Source organism: Phalangium opilio, unplaced genomic scaffold, assembly GCF_054372755.1.
Source record: "Phalangium opilio isolate 3A_F unplaced genomic scaffold, DU_Popi_V2 ptg000024l_1, whole genome shotgun sequence".
In the NCBI taxonomy this organism is placed as follows: Eukaryota; Metazoa; Arthropoda; class Arachnida; order Opiliones; family Phalangiidae; genus Phalangium; species Phalangium opilio.
This window is the reverse complement of record NW_028324155.1, coordinates 2231918-2249863: the sequence shown is the minus strand read 5'-3', so window position 1 is coordinate 2249863 and position 17946 is coordinate 2231918. Positions and strand designations below refer to the sequence as shown.

Below are 17946 nucleotides of genomic sequence, written 5' to 3'. Positions count from 1 at the left end.
CAATGGCGTGGCGTTCGGAAATTATTATTATGTTTTTTTTTTCTTTTTTGGGGCTATAGCTTTTTCTTTCTTAAGGGTTCTGACGGACGCGAGGCAGATTGTCAGCCTCCCACGTCAACCTCAAAAGTTGGGTAATAGAGAGGGAAGCAGCTAGGGTAGCTGGGAATGGAGGCTTCACTCTCATACCCAGAAGATCATCAATAACTCGGTTCCCCTCGAGTAAAATAAAGGCGGAATGCGCTGCATACGTATAGCCAGCGTTATAGTATTACACGAGGCCAACAATACGGGTACGGGTTCGATATATGGAAGAGAAAAGCCATTTTGGCTTCGTTCCTATGTTACGAGTATGGTTATAGACTTTGTGCCTCGGCGCCATATTCCTAGCTCTCTCCCTCTTCTAGACTTAATTACTTTTACTTCCTTTTGTTTTTTCTCAATTTTTTTTCCTGTACCATGAGGTGGAAAACAAAAATCTATGGTCTCGTGAATCAATATCTTCCTTCGTTTAGTTCATTTTCTCAATATTTCGTCTGCAAGGTCGAGTGACGAGTCTTAAGATTGAGATAATGGCCGCCATACTTTGTTTTCTTTCAAAATAACCAGACTTAAGCCTTGGCCAGTTTTTAGGCCTAACATGTACGATTTAAAATATTGTAGTCTACATACAGCTTCCAGCTGCTATTACCCCATACATATCCCTGGATGGATTTGTTGGAGATATTAAACGCGACCTTCTATTAAGTGCACAGTTTATACCAATTGTAAAAACAACTAATAATTAAGCCTATACCTTTATTTGGATAGAACACGGAAGTTTTGCAAGAACGGTAGTTCAAACTACAGGTACTTGTCAAAATTAAACGTTTTACATTTGTTTAGCCTTTTAAATGAGCATTAAAATAGCGTAACTGCGGAAGCACTGCCAATTAAGGACCATTTACCCAGAATTCCTTAAGCTTCTTCTTGGCAAAGGCCTATCAATATTAGTAACTGCATATAAATAGTTTTCACACATGGAGGATTCATATCATTTACACCAGGAGGCCAGGATACCTGGAGGACAAAAGCAGACGGGTTTTTGTCCTCCTGGTGTAAATGGTATGAATTCTCCATGTGTGAAAACTATCTATTACAGCAACTTTGATCAGTAGAAAACGGAAAACAAAATTATGTAACTATTATTTGAAGGTATACGTAACCTTTCGTAAAAGGATCTAAAGCTGTCTTGGCAGAAATTACCGTAGAGAATAATTACATAAAGAGGATGTTTGCCAAAGTAACCACTCGCGCGCGCGCTTGTCGACGACGTTTGAGACTTTAAATTTCATCACGACCATAAAATGCTTGACGTGTCTTTCTAATTTCGTATACACCAAGAAACTAAGTAGTAGATTTCCTTCCCTCTTCCCAAATTGCAAATTCCCTCCTCAGAAGGAGGAGGAGAAAGGATGGATCGCGCGTCTCTTGCTCGAGTCGGAATCAATTTAAAAATAACGCGAATCAGAAGGGGTTAAAACCGATGCGGGATAAACTAAAGCATTGAGAGCGAGAATGCGAGACTGTAAATGAAACGAAGCCGCGCCGCCATCAACTAACTGAGAGAGAGAGAGATGAGATGAGATGAGAGAAAAGAAAAAATCCCTCATCCGGGGAAAAGGAATTCTTAGTGTCTTTACGCAACAATCCATTACAATAACATTCGAATCTATCTTCTCTATGACTAGCATGGCAAACAAGCGATGTTGTTACGTCTTTGAGAAGAGGCAAAACGCAATTAAACCAAATGAGTGGCAACTTAGAGGTAAAAACATATCTGCATGTTAATCCAAGTTATTAATTTAAAATTTTACCGTTATACCGTACTTGCAATGTTAGAGCTGATGAAATTCACATTAAGCTATAATTAAGAGATAATAACAATATTATCCGTGATCAAATTCCAATATGAAAATTAGTCTGTTATTTGGTTGCAATTTTCGTAAATATTGGTTATGCTAATTTGAATATCAGTAACCCGGTGCACTAAATGATAACTATAGATTTAATGAAAAATACCCAGGGAGCATTTATCTTGGGAGTAGTGGCATTAGTTTGCGTTTGTACCTATAGCTCTAATCTATTTTACCACGTCACATTAATGGAACATATATCGAGTCATTTTTGGAAGATTCAAGTCGGCATCACCATGCACCTCTGTGAAACTAACCACTATCACTCGTTCACCTTTAAATACGGAAACCCAAAATAATAATAAAACCCCATGAAAGATACATGTAGAATGAATCTTAAAATAATGAAAAAAGAAACTGGCTTTAAAAATATATATACGCGCGGACAAAACTACTGGGCGTATCGAGACCCGGGGCTATACACGCGTTCCTAATTTCCTTCCAATTAATTACCGAATTAGACGATTTCTGTTCTTCATAAAGGGTCTTTCTCTCTCTCTCACCCAAGGAAGAAATAAGGAGGAGGAGAGGGAAGATCAAAGACGACCGCCTTCTCCTCTCCCTCCTCATTTCCCTTTTAACTCGGCACGCCGCCGCCACTATTTCTCCTCCCAGCTCCTTATAACGGCCTGTCTTCCAATTCATTTCTCTTTTAGCATCATCTTATACTTACAAACCTTCATCCCTCCCTCCCTCCTCCCTGGTCGCAACATCTTCCTTCGACCGTTCCTTCATCCCCCCCCCTCGATTCTCGTTCCACACCTCAGCGCCTCTATTAAGAAAATGGGAAATATAAAAAAAGATGCCGCCAAAAAGATTCGGTCGGCATCTTCCCTTTGATATGTAAATCTTGACTTCGACGGTAGATTTCTCATAAGCGAGGAAGAAGCTTACATTCCCTATCCCCCTTTTCTTAAAGATCTCGATGAAATCAGGCTCGAAATAACGGGCTATGCCTATTAAGCCAACCACTAGATATAGTTATTACCTGTAGGGATAATACTAGATACTAGTTACATCCGAGGGGAGGATTGTAGGGGATCATACTGCTGGGCCTAAATGGTAAAGAAATAAGATAAATTTCTCAATATAACAAGGGTTACATTACGCCGCCGAGAAGGAAAAATTGAATAACGACGTGGATGGTCTCTTTCATCTTTAGCGAATTTTGGATTCGGTTTAAGAAAATGGGAGGATAAACACCTCTTTACCACTTATAATAATCTTGCAGGGGGGTTTAACGTGATTTAGGGATTATCACGTTTCCGAAACGAATACCGCGTGTTTTCAAGTGAAATTTATTCACTTTGTTGTACGCTTTGAAAGGATCACTTAAATCAAATATGCATAGTTTGTTAGGCCTAATACATTAGGGTTACGTAAGTTATACCACTGCAGCGTAATTACGGATTTGCCGCAGGGTTTTATGGTATCAGGCGAGATATATTGAGGTTTTCACCCAAAATCTTCGTAATTTCGTATAAATTAAGTTCCTATGACGTTGCACCCAAATTAGGACAAACCCTTCCCACCTTACAGCAACGCATACCTTGATCTTCAAACGATTCTTATTAAAAACGAAGAACACCTTACAGCAACAATACCTTGATCTTCAAATCAACGACAGAATCCACAATGAATTTCTTCTTCGAATGCACTTAAAATTATTTCTAAAAAAGAAGCAAAGAAAAACAACAAATCATTAAAAAAACAATTAAAACTAAATTCCAACCATTTCTAACTTAAATTAAGACAATTAAACAATCATCCCATGCCTAAAAACAATTAAGGATTCACTCCTTTGTTTTTTATTTAAAGTCAAATATGTAATTAATAAAACTAAATATCATAGAATTAAATCGATGTCCACCGGATATGTTCAAGGGCTCGAAATTACGCGGGAAAAAATAAATAATGGATTCTTTTCTATACACTATATAATTCCTCATCAACTAACTACTAGAGGAACCACAGGGGGAAAGTTTGCCATTGGTTGGACCAAAAATCCTCGATTATTTGGCCATTAACGCCACTGTCTGAGTCATCCAGGTGGGGCCTACGTAATACATTCAAGCGAAACTGTGGATAGGACCTACAACAACGCTCGTTTTAATATTATGCGCCAGCTTACGCACGAAAACGCGCCCAGGGTTTCGCTAATCATTGTCGAGACCACCCATTAGAATATGTCCCCTCTACACACACCACCGCCATAGTTTGAGCTAAACGTATAAACCAAGTACAAGGCTTAACTCATCCTGTGGAAAGAATTGCTTCACACACATATACAAAATACAATTGGATTCCTGGGTCAAGTAATGGGACCCTGCGTTACGCGTCCATATGAAAATACACAGTTAAAGCCATAGATGCGCTGGGTATCCAAGGTACAGTACCGACCTCGAATTGGTTAAGGTTTTTCTACATATACGCAAGAACCGCAGATGTTTTTGACAGTAACTATAGCTTAGGCCCAAAATGCAATGTAGGATTCCTACGTGAAATAGAACTACATTGCCGTGATCGATGTAAATTGGCATTCCTAGCGTTGTACAGTTTTTTAGGTTGAGAATATAACACAGATTAAGGCAACACTCTTTACCGATAAGCTTGGTTTAATTTGAGTAAACTCCCCCTAACTACACTGGTGAACGTTCAACACGAATCTCCTGTTTCATCGCAACAATGGGAGAGAGAGAGTATACGATGTAGTAACGCGAACCCGTACATAATTTATCTATAATAAAAGAGCCTGACTGAGATTAATGTAAAAGGTGACCTCAGCGAGTGGCAATCTTTTGATCCTATGAAAAATTACAATCTAGACTGTAGGGCGCACGGTTTAGATTAAAATGTATATACCCCAATTAATTTCGTCCGCATAGTGATAAAAACAACAGTTTTAGACCATTTCATTAATTTCAGAAGAAAAACCTTCTTGGGTTATTTACCTCGTGCCAAGAAGCGCCGCTAGAGGCATTGCGAGAAGGCTAGCCTCTCGCTTGTAGTGAACTTGGACTCCGTCTGGTGTTGCCTATTGGCGATAGGAAAGTAACCTAGGGTGACCCCCGTCTGTGTGTTGGTTTCTCTGTAAGTAACTAATGGAATGGTCTAATATAAGCTCAACATAATTAATGTTCTTCACCCGCACTCGAGTTATCTCCGAATTACGTAAGAAATTTAATATCCTGGCGTTGTCAAGATATTTTTAAAGATCTACCCTAGAGACGGATAAATGAATAGCAAATGCGTCATGGGATCATTTTCATTGTTTAGCATTAAAAAAAATGTGTCCCCACTTGAAGGGATTTTTTTTGAGCATGGGAAATTAACGTGACGTGAAAAAAACCTAGCATCCCTTTTTAATTCGATTATTTTTGTATTAAAGTCCCTAATGGATACTTACTGCAGTGCTATATGCAGAACAGCGTAGAAAATTTATTTATTAAATAAAACCAGAGAATAGTTTGTCACCTCGATGCTTCTACGAATTTATGAACTTTGACCCGAGATATTGTCAAAGGGATAAAAAAAAACTACTAAATCTAACCTATGGAGGATTGTGTTGATTGTATCGTTGTAGCAACTAATTCCAATTTAAATAAACTGATACTATTACTAATTTACAAAATACGTAAGAGAAAAAAATGATCCACACTTTGGGTAGTAGATAAATTTAAAATCAGTTTTTTAAAGATTTATTTTTTAGATTTAACAATTTCTGCATGGGTTTCTGGCAAGTGGCGCAACAAAGGCGAATGAATTAAAGTTATTGCTTCATCACCCTTCACGTTAAATAGATAATAATTACTACAATACCGGTAGCAATTACATAGAAATAATTCATTCGTACTAACAAACTCATTAGCTAAAATATTCATAATTTAATTCCTTATATCGCATTCTCAATTAAAAAAAGAGAAACAAAACAATCTCATAAATAAAGACATACCATTCCGAAGATAATTTGCATTTTGAAGGGATGATAACCCGTCATGATTTATGCCAAGGGTCCCCGCAATTAATCAAAATAATCCTTATTACCTGGCGAAAATTTATCATAGAAAAATGAGGGGGAGACAACAGGAGGTCATTAAATCTACTAATGTTTTTTCTTTTTTCTTCTCTATAGTTCATGCAACGCGAGAGGGCGTTATACGGCGTCTTATTACTACGTAATTTCGTTCCTAAAAAGAAAGGGATGGTGAAATAAAAAACATAAAGGGGGGAGGGTCGCATGCATGTTGGTATAAAAGGTATACTGGAGAAAAATTTACGTAAGTCAGCGTGCCCCTAATGAGAAATACGAAATTAGCACGGCTTGGGGGGTCCAGCCACTATTCTCAAGAATATATTCGACCAAAAACGTGTCTAAGGGGGGGAGGTGGAAGATTCCCCCCTACTACCTATTAAAGATCCGGACTTTAATGACCAAAGAATAAGACTTATATTAAGGCGCCATTTAATAGGAGCTTCCATATTATAAGTGTCCGTATATAAAATAAAAATTTCGAATTTCTCTTATGGATGTATCGGACATGGGGAAGGAATATATATCTAAGAAACGATTAATTTAAAAGAAAAACAAGAGGTTACAAGTAAACCCTTACAATTTTGTCGCGCTTTCTAATGTATTTTAGCAATGTATAATGAACTCCATATTGATTTAATAGCAAAGGATAATTATTACAAAAACTATATTTAGGCACTGTATAATTAATGCCTTACTTATATACAGTAACATTGCTAATTAATATTGAAATCGTATAAAGAATATCTCCTCAACAAAAGCCGAGATACAACAAACCCCAAAAAATCCTTATTTCTCAGCCTGTTACGGCTACAATGACAGGGAGCCGAACATAAAGAGGTCACACAAAAGACACGTGTCCTTGGAATGACCCATATTAGTTTAAAACACGTTTCCGCACAATTTAAATGAGATCATAGTGTTTAGCAGACGGCATAATGAATTTTAAACTTTTTAGGACGGTCTGAGACAAGGACTAGGCAATATCCACGTCGGCGTTACAGCGTCACTTTCGGCGAAAATGAGCCAAATAACGATGAAACCGAATTAAAAAATTAAACACCGTTAGCGGAATGCAGTGAGCAACAAAAAATGTCGAGTCCGCACGTTTAATTACCGAAATTCAAAGAATAACAGCGAAAACATGATAGTGGAGGTATTTTTAGTAAGGTCTCAAACACAGTTATAGAAAAGCCCCGTCATGAGTCCCGAGGAACAAACAATACGAGCTTTTCCAAGACCTATGGCAAAACGCTGCCAGTAGATAAAACCAAAAGACGGCGATAACACGAAAAATAGTTTAAATCACTGAAAATTAAGTTTGATTACCGTTAACGGAAGGCTTTAGAAGTCGTTATGTGCAAAAATCAAACGAAGCCAACTCGATCACGCGCTCAGCAAAAAAAATCCTTATTTCTCAGCCTGTTACGGCTACAATGCGGCTCTGGAGCAATGAGTTAGATCTCTATGAGATAGATAGAGTTACAATTCAAATACTCGCGTATGCGTATTTTATTTAACACGTTTAAAAACTATCTTGACAGCTTGTTACACAGATTATAGCAGCAGACGTTAATAAAAAAGTTCTTAGGGTGGCGCCACCCGTATTTGATAAAGATTCATGCTCGATAAAAGGTGTATTGCGAAACGTCGATCTCGAGATCTCACGTTGTGACTCTAGGTTTCATATATATATTCTATCTCATTGCTCTGGAGTAGTTTAAAGAGAGCGAAGGCGAGACGACGACGAAGGCGGAGCTGACGACGAAGGCGGAGCTAATCTTCCGTTTTTATGTCTTTTATGTCTCCGTAATATTTTTTCTCCATCATAGATGGCGACAAAATAAAAACTGACGAAATAATAAAATTTCCACGCTCTTTTCTTAAAAAATTATGTAGGTATTCAAGAGAAGTTCTTAATTTAAAGTAAAACATTCTAATTTTCTAAAGAAAATGCACTTATAGATGTGTGTCGGTAATATACCAAATATCGCCGTAAATTACCGTTTTATATCATCCCGTAATTTTACAATGGTAATTAACCGGTGAATTACTGGTAATTTATGGGTAATTTACCAATGAGTTACTCATAAATTGTGGGTAATTTACCGTTTAATTACCGGTAATTTATGGGTAATTTACCACTGAATTACTGGTAATTTATGGTTGAATTACCGGTAATTTATGGGTAATTTACCGTTGAATTACCGGTAATTTATGGGTAATTTACCGTTGAATTACCGGTAATTTATGGGTAATTTACCGTTGAATTACCGGTAATTTATGGGTAATTTACCGTTGAATTACCGGTAATTTATGGGTAATTTACTCGGTAAACTTACTTCACTTCTTATTCAAACAGAATTTTCTTGACCTTTGTAAAGAATGACCCACAATCCTTGCCATCATTTATGTTAGCTCTAATATTTAAAAACCACTTCCCCGTGTCTCTTAATAGCAATGACATTACACAAAAGTCTGAAATAAAAATTCGCAAAACATTAAAGCCTTTCAATTAGTTATACATGGTACATCGAATGATCAACGTTTAGCCATACTTGATAAGTTTAAAAACAAAGCTAATCGTGCAGTGTATCCATCAACATGGAAAATTTTCTTTTTAATTTCGTTTTAATAATGAAGCTTAATTGAGGGGGAAGTTTCGACGATTTCTTTAATAACGAGTCTCTCGTCGCCCCAGCATGCAACTGAAAATAGGAACGATGGGATATCATCGAGAAATACGAGAAGCGTGTCTCGGTAATTAGCTAAATTGACGAAACAAGTAACTTGATTATAAGACGAAATAAAACTGCATGGGAAGAGAGGTTTACGTAATCGCGAAGCTATAGAATTTTACGGGGTCACAGAGATGACCTTTATAGTGTTTTTGTTAAGAAACAATATTGATTTCTATATAATTTATTGATTTCTATATAATTTATTTATTTGTGTGTGCCTGGAGAAATTCATCTGGAATTTATCAGTACTGAGATAAGATGTCATTGTGGAATTCTTTATTCCGTTATGATTTATTGATTAATTAATATGAAACCGTTTTAATGACGCCATATATATCTGATATAATTTACTTCCTGCTTTATTGTCTATAATTATGGCTACGCAAAAGGTTATTTTTACATTAATAACTTTAATTATTGATTAAATCACGTGGTAGCCAAGTGCTCAGGAACAATGTTGGAATTAGACTTCTGTATGGGGAATGCAAACTTAAAATGTACATGTAAAACAACCATAAATTCATCTCACAAAGGCCTAACTACATAGGGATGGAGAGAACCTAGATTATAGGACTGATTGTTGCAACTTCATGTATTTAAAGTAATTAACAGCCCAAGGAAAGCATATTTAGTATCGAAAGGGATTACCGGTGCGGAATTTGGCAAACTATGATAACCCCATCTTTAAATATTTTTTTTTTCTTCCAAGAATCGTTTTGCGAAGTTTCTCGTTAATCAAGTAAAAAATTGAATTTTGGGGGAGAAATATTTTAGGCCCATCTTAAATTCCCGCCTCGCCAATCGAGAAGCGTTTCTTCATCGTGCCCACGTTTTTATTTCGATATATTAAAAAAACTTACACGGGGAATCAAAAACCGAGGGTGCGGAATCAAATCGTGAGATCGTGTCTAGCGGGTATGTATATATCGCGAGAAGAAACCTTCGTCTTAGCGCCAAATTGGCAGTCTTAAGGAGATCGAGGGATCAAAATCGATATTTAAGTATTATACGAGAGGGTACTTAGTATACAGGGTGTTTCTCAAAATTCTATACCCTAGAAATTAAGGGGAAATGTTTGGTAATTTTTTTGCGATTTCGTGATGTAAAAATGTTCGAGGGACACTGTTTTCGAGTTATGATTGCCATTTGAGTGTTTTAGGGTTGACCCCCTAATTAAATTAGAAATCATTGTCTTTCAGTGTTCTTAATTAAATGTAAGGGGTCTCCAAATTTAACTTGAAAACGGTGACCCGGACGGCAACATGTCACAGAGCTTGACAGAAGTTACATTTTCGACTTGAAATCGCCTAAGGAACAACATTCCCCTTAATTTCTGGGTATAGACCTTTCAGAAACACCCTGTATATTTTAAAGGGAGAAGAGACTGAGGGTGCTAGAGGCCCCCGCGAACGCCTATCATCGCCTGGCAATTCGCATTAATCACTAAGGGTCAATAAGAAGTATATACTCAACAGAAACCGGTAATTATCGTCTACTAACTTTCAGTCCATCGATACGTGAGCACGATACGTAGGAGATTTACCCCCTCCATTTTTTAAAAAAATTCGTCTTTCAGCGATAATCTCAAAATTGTTTAGTATAATTGTTACCATAGAGAATTAATACTTGAATTTCGTAACCTGGAGACGCAATTCGGTGCTTGTTTTGTAAACAAATCACTTGAGATTTCGAGGGAAATTAAAACTAAGATAGCGTTCAAGGAAGAAGTGGGTGAAACGAATTAATAATTCCTGCCATCTATGGTAATTAGGACGAGCTTAGAAAATAGGCGTTAATTACGTCTACTGGTTAAGTATCCTCCTTGGTTTAGGGTTAGATACGGAATATAAGTACACGGCACTACATCATGTAGATAACGCGGATATCACTTTAGAATTAAACACACTTTAAATTGCCTTTTTGACCCCTGTAACAGACGACGACTTGGATATCGTTACGGTTCATGGTACCTCCATGGTAAAGGTAATAGCAATTAAGAGGTCAACAGTAGTCGAACATATTCTTTAAAAATTTAAAGAGAGCATTTCGAATTGCCGTTCTAAATTTGTAACTGGTCATATTTATAAACTGATACTGGAGCAATAATCGTTAGACCTGTATCTCAAATACCCTCTACAACTTTTTTTTTTTTTTTTTTTAAATAAAAAACCTTCAGATAACAACTCTGAAAGAGAAGCAAAATATTACTGGATTGAAAACCCCATGTAACCAAAAGACTAACATTAAAAATGCCTTAAAGAAACACAAAGTGGAAATTACGGTACTTTAGTTTGGTAATTCTTAAGCGACAACTTTTGTAAATGGGGAAAACAGGCCCTGAGATATAAGTGGTTATGAGAGGGAAGTAAGTAAAAACGATATATGCATAAAAAAACTACCCCTTATAAATGCAATTACGACTTAATATAATATTAAGAAAAAAATATAGTAATTGGTCCCCCCAAATATTTGCAAAAAAAATTACTTTTAATGGATTGGGAAATAAGGAATTAGTCCGTCTATAATTTATAGTCATGGGAAGCAAATATATAAGAATGTATTTTTGCATAATGGAAAAACTGCATTGAGATAATTATTCTTGGGTTATAGTTGCCATGGCAACCTCAGTTTCTTGCAGACACATATGCAATGCCTTTTAACATACGGAATCCTCCGTAATAAGCAAATGTTAATTCTTTATTTTTAATTAAAACAAAATTAAGATTAATTTTGGGAAGATCATAACATTGGTATATCAAAAGAAAATGGCCCGGGCATCTGGTGCATTGGCGAGGGATAATTCATTACAGCAACAGTCTTGTTTACCATAATATAGTCTAAATGTCGTCTTGAAACGCAAATACCCCTTTTTTTCGGAGCGAGCTCCGTATCGTAAGAAGGGGATAATTTGTTTATTTTTTCCTCATTCGACAACAGAGTCCCGGCGCATGGTATCGTTATTATTTGGCAGCACTCCGCCACACTTTTCTGGCGCCACGTACCTATCTCCATTTAGGCTTAGCACGCACGGAGAGAGAGAGAGAGAGAGAGAGAGAGAGAGAGAGAGAGTAAAAAAATCCTTGAAGAAGAAGTAAAAAAAAGAAGATGAAGTTTTGCCAGTTTTTTCCCCTCTGTCATCGCCTGTCAGTTTTGTTTGCATAACCCCGCGGGTCCGGTCCCGCCTCCTAATTCCAGAGCCCCGAGAGTATCCACTATCATTCCTCCTCAATCCATCCTCCTCCTCGCGGGACCCCCACCCATCCGAAAAAATCTACGCCGCATCCATCGTTCGTGCAACTACGTATAGTTGCTCGCCTCCAAAGAGGTGATTAGCGCCCTACAGCTCGATATCACCTAAAATAGGCCCCCATCTCGAGGGGCTATCCACAATGTACCCTCTCACAAAGAATTTAGAAGCCTTCTACCGTTCGCTCAAACATAGCAGACGCTCCTCGAAGTAGCCTGGTTAATATCTGGTCACGTGACAAATCTAACGCCTTCAAGCGAGGTAGAGAGAGCAGACCTACCTGACGAGGTTTTTAGAGAACTGTACCGTATTTACCCTACGATTCTCTTGCTGAACACACAAGATACTCTGTTCTCTAATCCACAGTGAATATCCCCTCGATTCTTACGCTTATAGAATGAAAATCTTTCATTAAGAAGGGGGGATGGGAATTATATGATAAAAATGCTTCTTGTAAAGAGTGGTCTATTTTGCAAAAACCCCTTTCAGCCTTTTAGCTAGGGTCTTACATATTTAATTGAGGTTTTTTTTTAAATATATATCTTCTGGCTTTAAAGAAAAGCTTATATTAGAGATAGAGATAGAGGAGAAGAAACTTTTGGTTAACTTTTATCACCCCTTTTTGGAGAGGGAATGAGGAACGAAGAAAATTCCGCCGGGGGCATCGATAAATTTCGGGTTAAATATATTGGCAGACGTGAAATCCTTCATCAATTTAGCGAGCGTTGAAAGATTGTAAAGTAATCAATTTAGACGCTCCTGGGATCTTTTAATTCCCATGCAGCTATACTTAAATTTTCTAAGTGAGGGAATTTTGTATCAAGAATAATATCTGAAGCTCATTTTTAGAAGCAAACATTCCAGTGCCTTCTTAATGGCTTTCTTCCCAAATTACAGAATACGGAATATTTTACTTCGAATTATGAACTTCTGTAGCTAATATTGTTGTAACTTCTAGCTATCATTATGGATATGAATTAACTAACTAGACTTTACAATACTTGGCAAATAAAAAAGGTCTCAGAGGGCCCTTAGGCAATCAATTTTTCATAAACGCTAAAAATAAAATTTCTACTAAAACCATCTCGTCTTGGAAAATTAATTAAAATTTTCCTCCGCAAGTACTTAAGGTACGTCCCCCCCCCTCCCTTACTTACGGTGAAGTTGAAGGTATATAATAAGGGATAGCCTGTAGCAGGATAAACCTGGAATTAGAATCGCGGTGGTCCATTCTTTAAGAAAGATTTTTTTTCATCCATTTTTTGCCCCATTTTTCGTTATCCCCATAGTTATATTAATGTATATAGAGCCTAACGGAGCTAGCAAACCCCTAAATTGCAGCGTGACAAAAAAACTAACAATTTATAACTATGGTCAGATCGTCAATGCTATATGTATGTATGCCTTAACAGGATGTGATGTACGGCAGAAGGGCAAATGGGAGGAATAATACTAGTACAGAGTTTAAGAGAACGAAGCAATGGATCGGGCCAGCGTAAGAGAGAGAGAGAAGACGGAAGATTGTTTTGGAACGCGTGGTACAAATTTCTAAACGAGGACCAACTTAACCTGGTTGCTGAATTAACCTTTCGCGTAGAACGAAAACTAATTGTGGTAAGGTGAAGGGAATCTCAGGGTAAGTTGTCGTCCAGTAAGTGGATATTCATCTATCATCCTGTTGGAAAATAATTCCTCGTTTTGGCGAAAGATAGGAGGCGAACCCTCGCGGGCGCCGGGACCCCGTGACGGACTACACCCCGTTGTAGTAACAAATGGTGATTAGGGTAAATAATCGTGATTTACCGGCGGTAATCGAGAATATATTTTCTATCCCAAATAGACAGTCGAGAGTACAGAGACGGACGTAATAAGATGAGATTTGCCAACAGTAAAATATATCTTCTACAGGGTGTGACGCTACGGTACAAGTCTTCCGATGAATCCTACCTCTAGAGCATCAATAACCCAATGAGGTCGTTTCTAGCTGTAACTTGAGAGATTCGTAGCACTGTCATGTCACTATTTGGTTACTTTAACACAGAGTAAATCAGTTTGGAGTATGAAATTCATTTACATATGAGTGATGGGTAGATTGTTCTGGAGAATATGTCGGCCTTGGCAACGATGTAGCAAGGTCACAGTGGCTAGTTAAAATTTCTTTCAATAGACCATTTTGATGCAAAAAATTGGGTAGGCAATGATATCCCTCAGTATTGGGACGTCTAAGGGGGCTGATACATTGCCGTCTCCGCGCACTCTCGTGATACAAAAAGACAACAGCGCAGGCGCCATTAAGCGAGATGGAAGGCAAAGGTTTACCCCCCGTGTCCTTCCCTCGTTGTTACATCGAAATGGTCTATGGCGGCGTTATAGCTTGGCTAAAATGTTAACGGCTATTTTCCCCATGGCGTTACGATGCCTTTTACACCCTGTATACGAGGCAAGATCGGGACTGCGAGCTAAGTGGAGAATGTTTACAAATGATGATTCCAGCTTTGGGCGCGCGGGGGTGGATACCGTATAGCGCATAGCGATTCTTGTAAAAGATTTGAGTTGTTGGTTTTAGTTGCATGGTTGAGAGAATGCTAGCGGCGGTATCTATCTTGTCTATCGGTACTGTACTTAGACGCCTATCGCGCGACTCCCCCATTACTGCCATGGCGAGGGCGAAATGATTATGTCCTAAGATGAGCCTAAATGATACACCTCGGGCTCGAAATGCATGCCCCCCTCTTTTTTTCTTGTTCTAACATTCATTCCAACATTTTTTCCGTGAAAATACGAATTTAGCACGGCCATCTGTTCGCGTTGAGACGATGAACTAAGACAATGTAGAAAGACAGCTAATCTATAACCAAACAAATTATTAAGGAGTTAGGACTGGCAGCGTTAACCCGGTGTCCAAAGATAAGTTACATACAGATCATTGGTTTAGATGAAAATGGCGTAAAAAATGTATATAGGGATTAATAGTTTTGGAATTTTTACAGAATGCGATGTCGTTTAAGAGTTCATTTCAATTGGAGTTCGCAATAGATCCAATATTGCGTCGTACGACTTAATTAAAGCTTTGGACTAACTTTGCTTAGATAGAATTTTCTACCTGACATAAGGGGTGGATAACTAATGACAAAGGTTATTCAGGACGTATAGGAAAACGGGGGAAATCATGAAATCTCCCTTAGCTTTGGAGAATATGACCATAAAGCATCCACTTCCTGTATCTTTCTCGCACTGGAAAATTTTGGTAAAAAAACCTGAGAAGGGGGTCGCCAAGGGAAGAGGAGTGCAGGGAGAAATTTCGTGAAAAAATTCAACTTGAAAGAAAAGGACGTTACAAAAAAAATCAGTATTATTTATGATTCTACGAAAGATTCTCTCAAACTAGGATGTATTTTATATATATATATATATGTGTGTGTAGAAATATATAAAATGTGGGGAAAAAACTTAGAAGATATTAATAAAACGCTGAAGCGTACAAGAATCTTCTTGACTTTTATAAATGAACGTTTTCATTTCGCAACCAGAAAAGTTCTCGCAAAAAACAAAGTTAGGATACATTTTTACAATACGATAAATTTTAAATGAGTCTATTTTTGAAAATACAATATACGATTGAACGATCACATTTAATTATTCAAAATTTATCAAATGCTCCTTTAAAAAAATTTGTTTAAACCTTTAAAATAATAATTCAAGTGATAGGTCTAGCGTAGCTCCAATGTTTTCTTTGGGGATGACCCCCATAACAAACCCCTCACTAGCGCCAAAACTACGAAGAGTTAAGCACCCTGGTGGATAATATTTGAACTATTATTAAGTATAAACTCGCGTAAGAAAAGACGCTTAATTCTATTCAACCTTCATATAAACAATATTTAAATTTTAACACCCGATTAAAAAATAATAAAATTAAATTAAAAGAAATACTCCATTATAAACTTCACGCTTCAGTACCGAAATTTATAGTTCTTTGAAAAAATATAAATTAGCATATTTTTCTATATTTCCTTTAAGCGTATATAAAATTCGACAGGTTTCGTATATAGATATGTATAAAAGGAGGGTGTATACGTTTAATATAATTCCTCCCCAAAACAGCGCCGTTATAACCTATAATTTGCATTGTTCGTAAAAGTCTCGAAAAAAAAATAAATAAAATAAAAATTAATATATATATAAAAGTTTAGAGTGTATATCTATTAAAGGGAAATCATTGAAGCAACTTTAATGATAGGGAGATGGGCAAACACAAACAGATATATTATTTCTCTAAATTGAATTATTATATATATATATATATATCTATATAAATACTCGGAGCCGTCCGTCACACGGGGACATATTATACTATAACGTTTATACGGGGGGGGGGCGCAAATTCATAAAAAATTCATGAAGATTGTTCAAAAATTAAGTCATTTCCTTCTATGAGCTATACGCTACTAGCTATGCTTATACGCGCTTATAAACTTAGTATTAAAAAAGGGGGAAGTTGTTCGGGATTATATGTCGAACCTTGGACATATTCAATTCCGTATAAATAATCATTCAGATGTATATTAATTGAAGTAAAAGGATTTCGCGCTAAAGATAACGAGGTAAAATTTTGAAAGAGTATAAAAAAAGTGTAATGTTCGTCATAAGGCCTGCATTACACCTGTTTAATTAATAAACTGATTTAGACAATTATTTCTACATTAATTAACAGGTTATACCTAAAACACACTTAAATTCATAACTCGAAAACAGTATCCCTTGTGTCAAAATGTCTTAGATATAAGTTACATTTTAGACTCAAAATCGTGCACCTAAAGAACATCCCCATTAATTTAGAGCACACTTAACAGAAACACCCTGTATAGATAAAATTGTAAACGAAAATTGAAGAGGAGGCAATATGCATACTTTACTTTAAGTTAGGAACTTTTGCAATAAAATATTTAAAATAAAAAAAAAATTATTCACGTGTATGATATTATGATATTTTGAAAGAGGGAAGAATATAGTTAACACGGTCCTTTGCTTCTGGCGCGGTTTTGTCCTTAGTCCGCCTTTCTATTGTTACATTGGCTCAATTTTATGGTATTATCCATATAACTATTCAATTAGGGTTTTTATAAAAGGAAAGAAAAAAAGTTTCCCTACTCACGCCATTTCGAAATGGCGGCATTGGAAATTTGGAATAAGCAAGCGTCCTTATTTTTGTATTTTTTATATTTTTTTAAGTGCTGTGCTTTCATTGTTTTCAAGTTTAAAATTAATTATCACAATTATTTCTTAATTACTCGGCCTTCGATATTAGTAAGAATAGTTAATAATACTAATTACTTTTGAACTAATTGAAATAGATAAACAAACTTTGTTTCATTCTTACCAAAAATTATTAAGTATGAATGAATTTTTTTTTGTCGAATACAATTTACTCTTAACTCTAAATTAAGACATCAGCTCAAAATCTGAATTAAGCCATCACGCTTCAAGGTTATATTTTACAAAATTCTCAATTACTAAAACCCCTTCTATAACCTCAAATTTCGGGTTTGTTTTATTCTTTCTTTTTTTTTTAATTCTTTTTACTAATGAAGCTCTGGAAAGGCAAAAGTGTTGAAATTAAAAACGGACCAATCAGTACTGAGTTATTAATTACGAAAAGGAGAGGGGGTCTCCTATTTTTCTAATTTAATAATAAAGAGTGAGACAATGGGCGCGGGATATTTTTGGTGGCGAGTGAGCGGGCAAACCCCCAAAAATTTCGCTTTTATATTTTTGAGGAGGACTATCTCGATTATAATAGAAGTGTTTTCCCCTTGGGAATAATAGATTAATAAAGGTTTTTAGCCCTTCCTATGTGGTTACGACTATTTGATATGACTTTGTCGTAGGAAGGAACACTCCGCGTGCTAGCCAAAAGTCATAAATAAAACTTGGTAGCCAAAGGACCCATTCGTATATTCGTTGTTATGCTGCCCC

The 17946-nt window shown here is 36.6% G+C and overlaps 2 long non-coding RNA genes across 2 annotated transcripts; one reads left to right on the top strand and one right to left on the bottom strand.

Annotated features, from left to right (window-relative positions):
• The first annotated feature begins 1386 nt into the window (after positions 1 to 1386).
• LOC149692107 (uncharacterized) lies at positions 1387 to 15476 on the top strand. The gene is made up of 2 exons (XR_016382624.1): positions 1387 to 1804; positions 13383 to 15476. It is a non-coding gene; the product is annotated as an uncharacterized LOC149692107 (long non-coding RNA).
• Positions 6598 to 7824, bottom strand: LOC149692108 (uncharacterized). Its single transcript, XR_016382623.1, has 2 exons — positions 7100 to 7824; positions 6598 to 6991 (listed from the first exon to the last, which is right to left on the bottom strand). It is a non-coding gene; the product is annotated as an uncharacterized LOC149692108 (long non-coding RNA).
• Positions 15477 to 17946: the final 2470 nt, after the last annotated feature.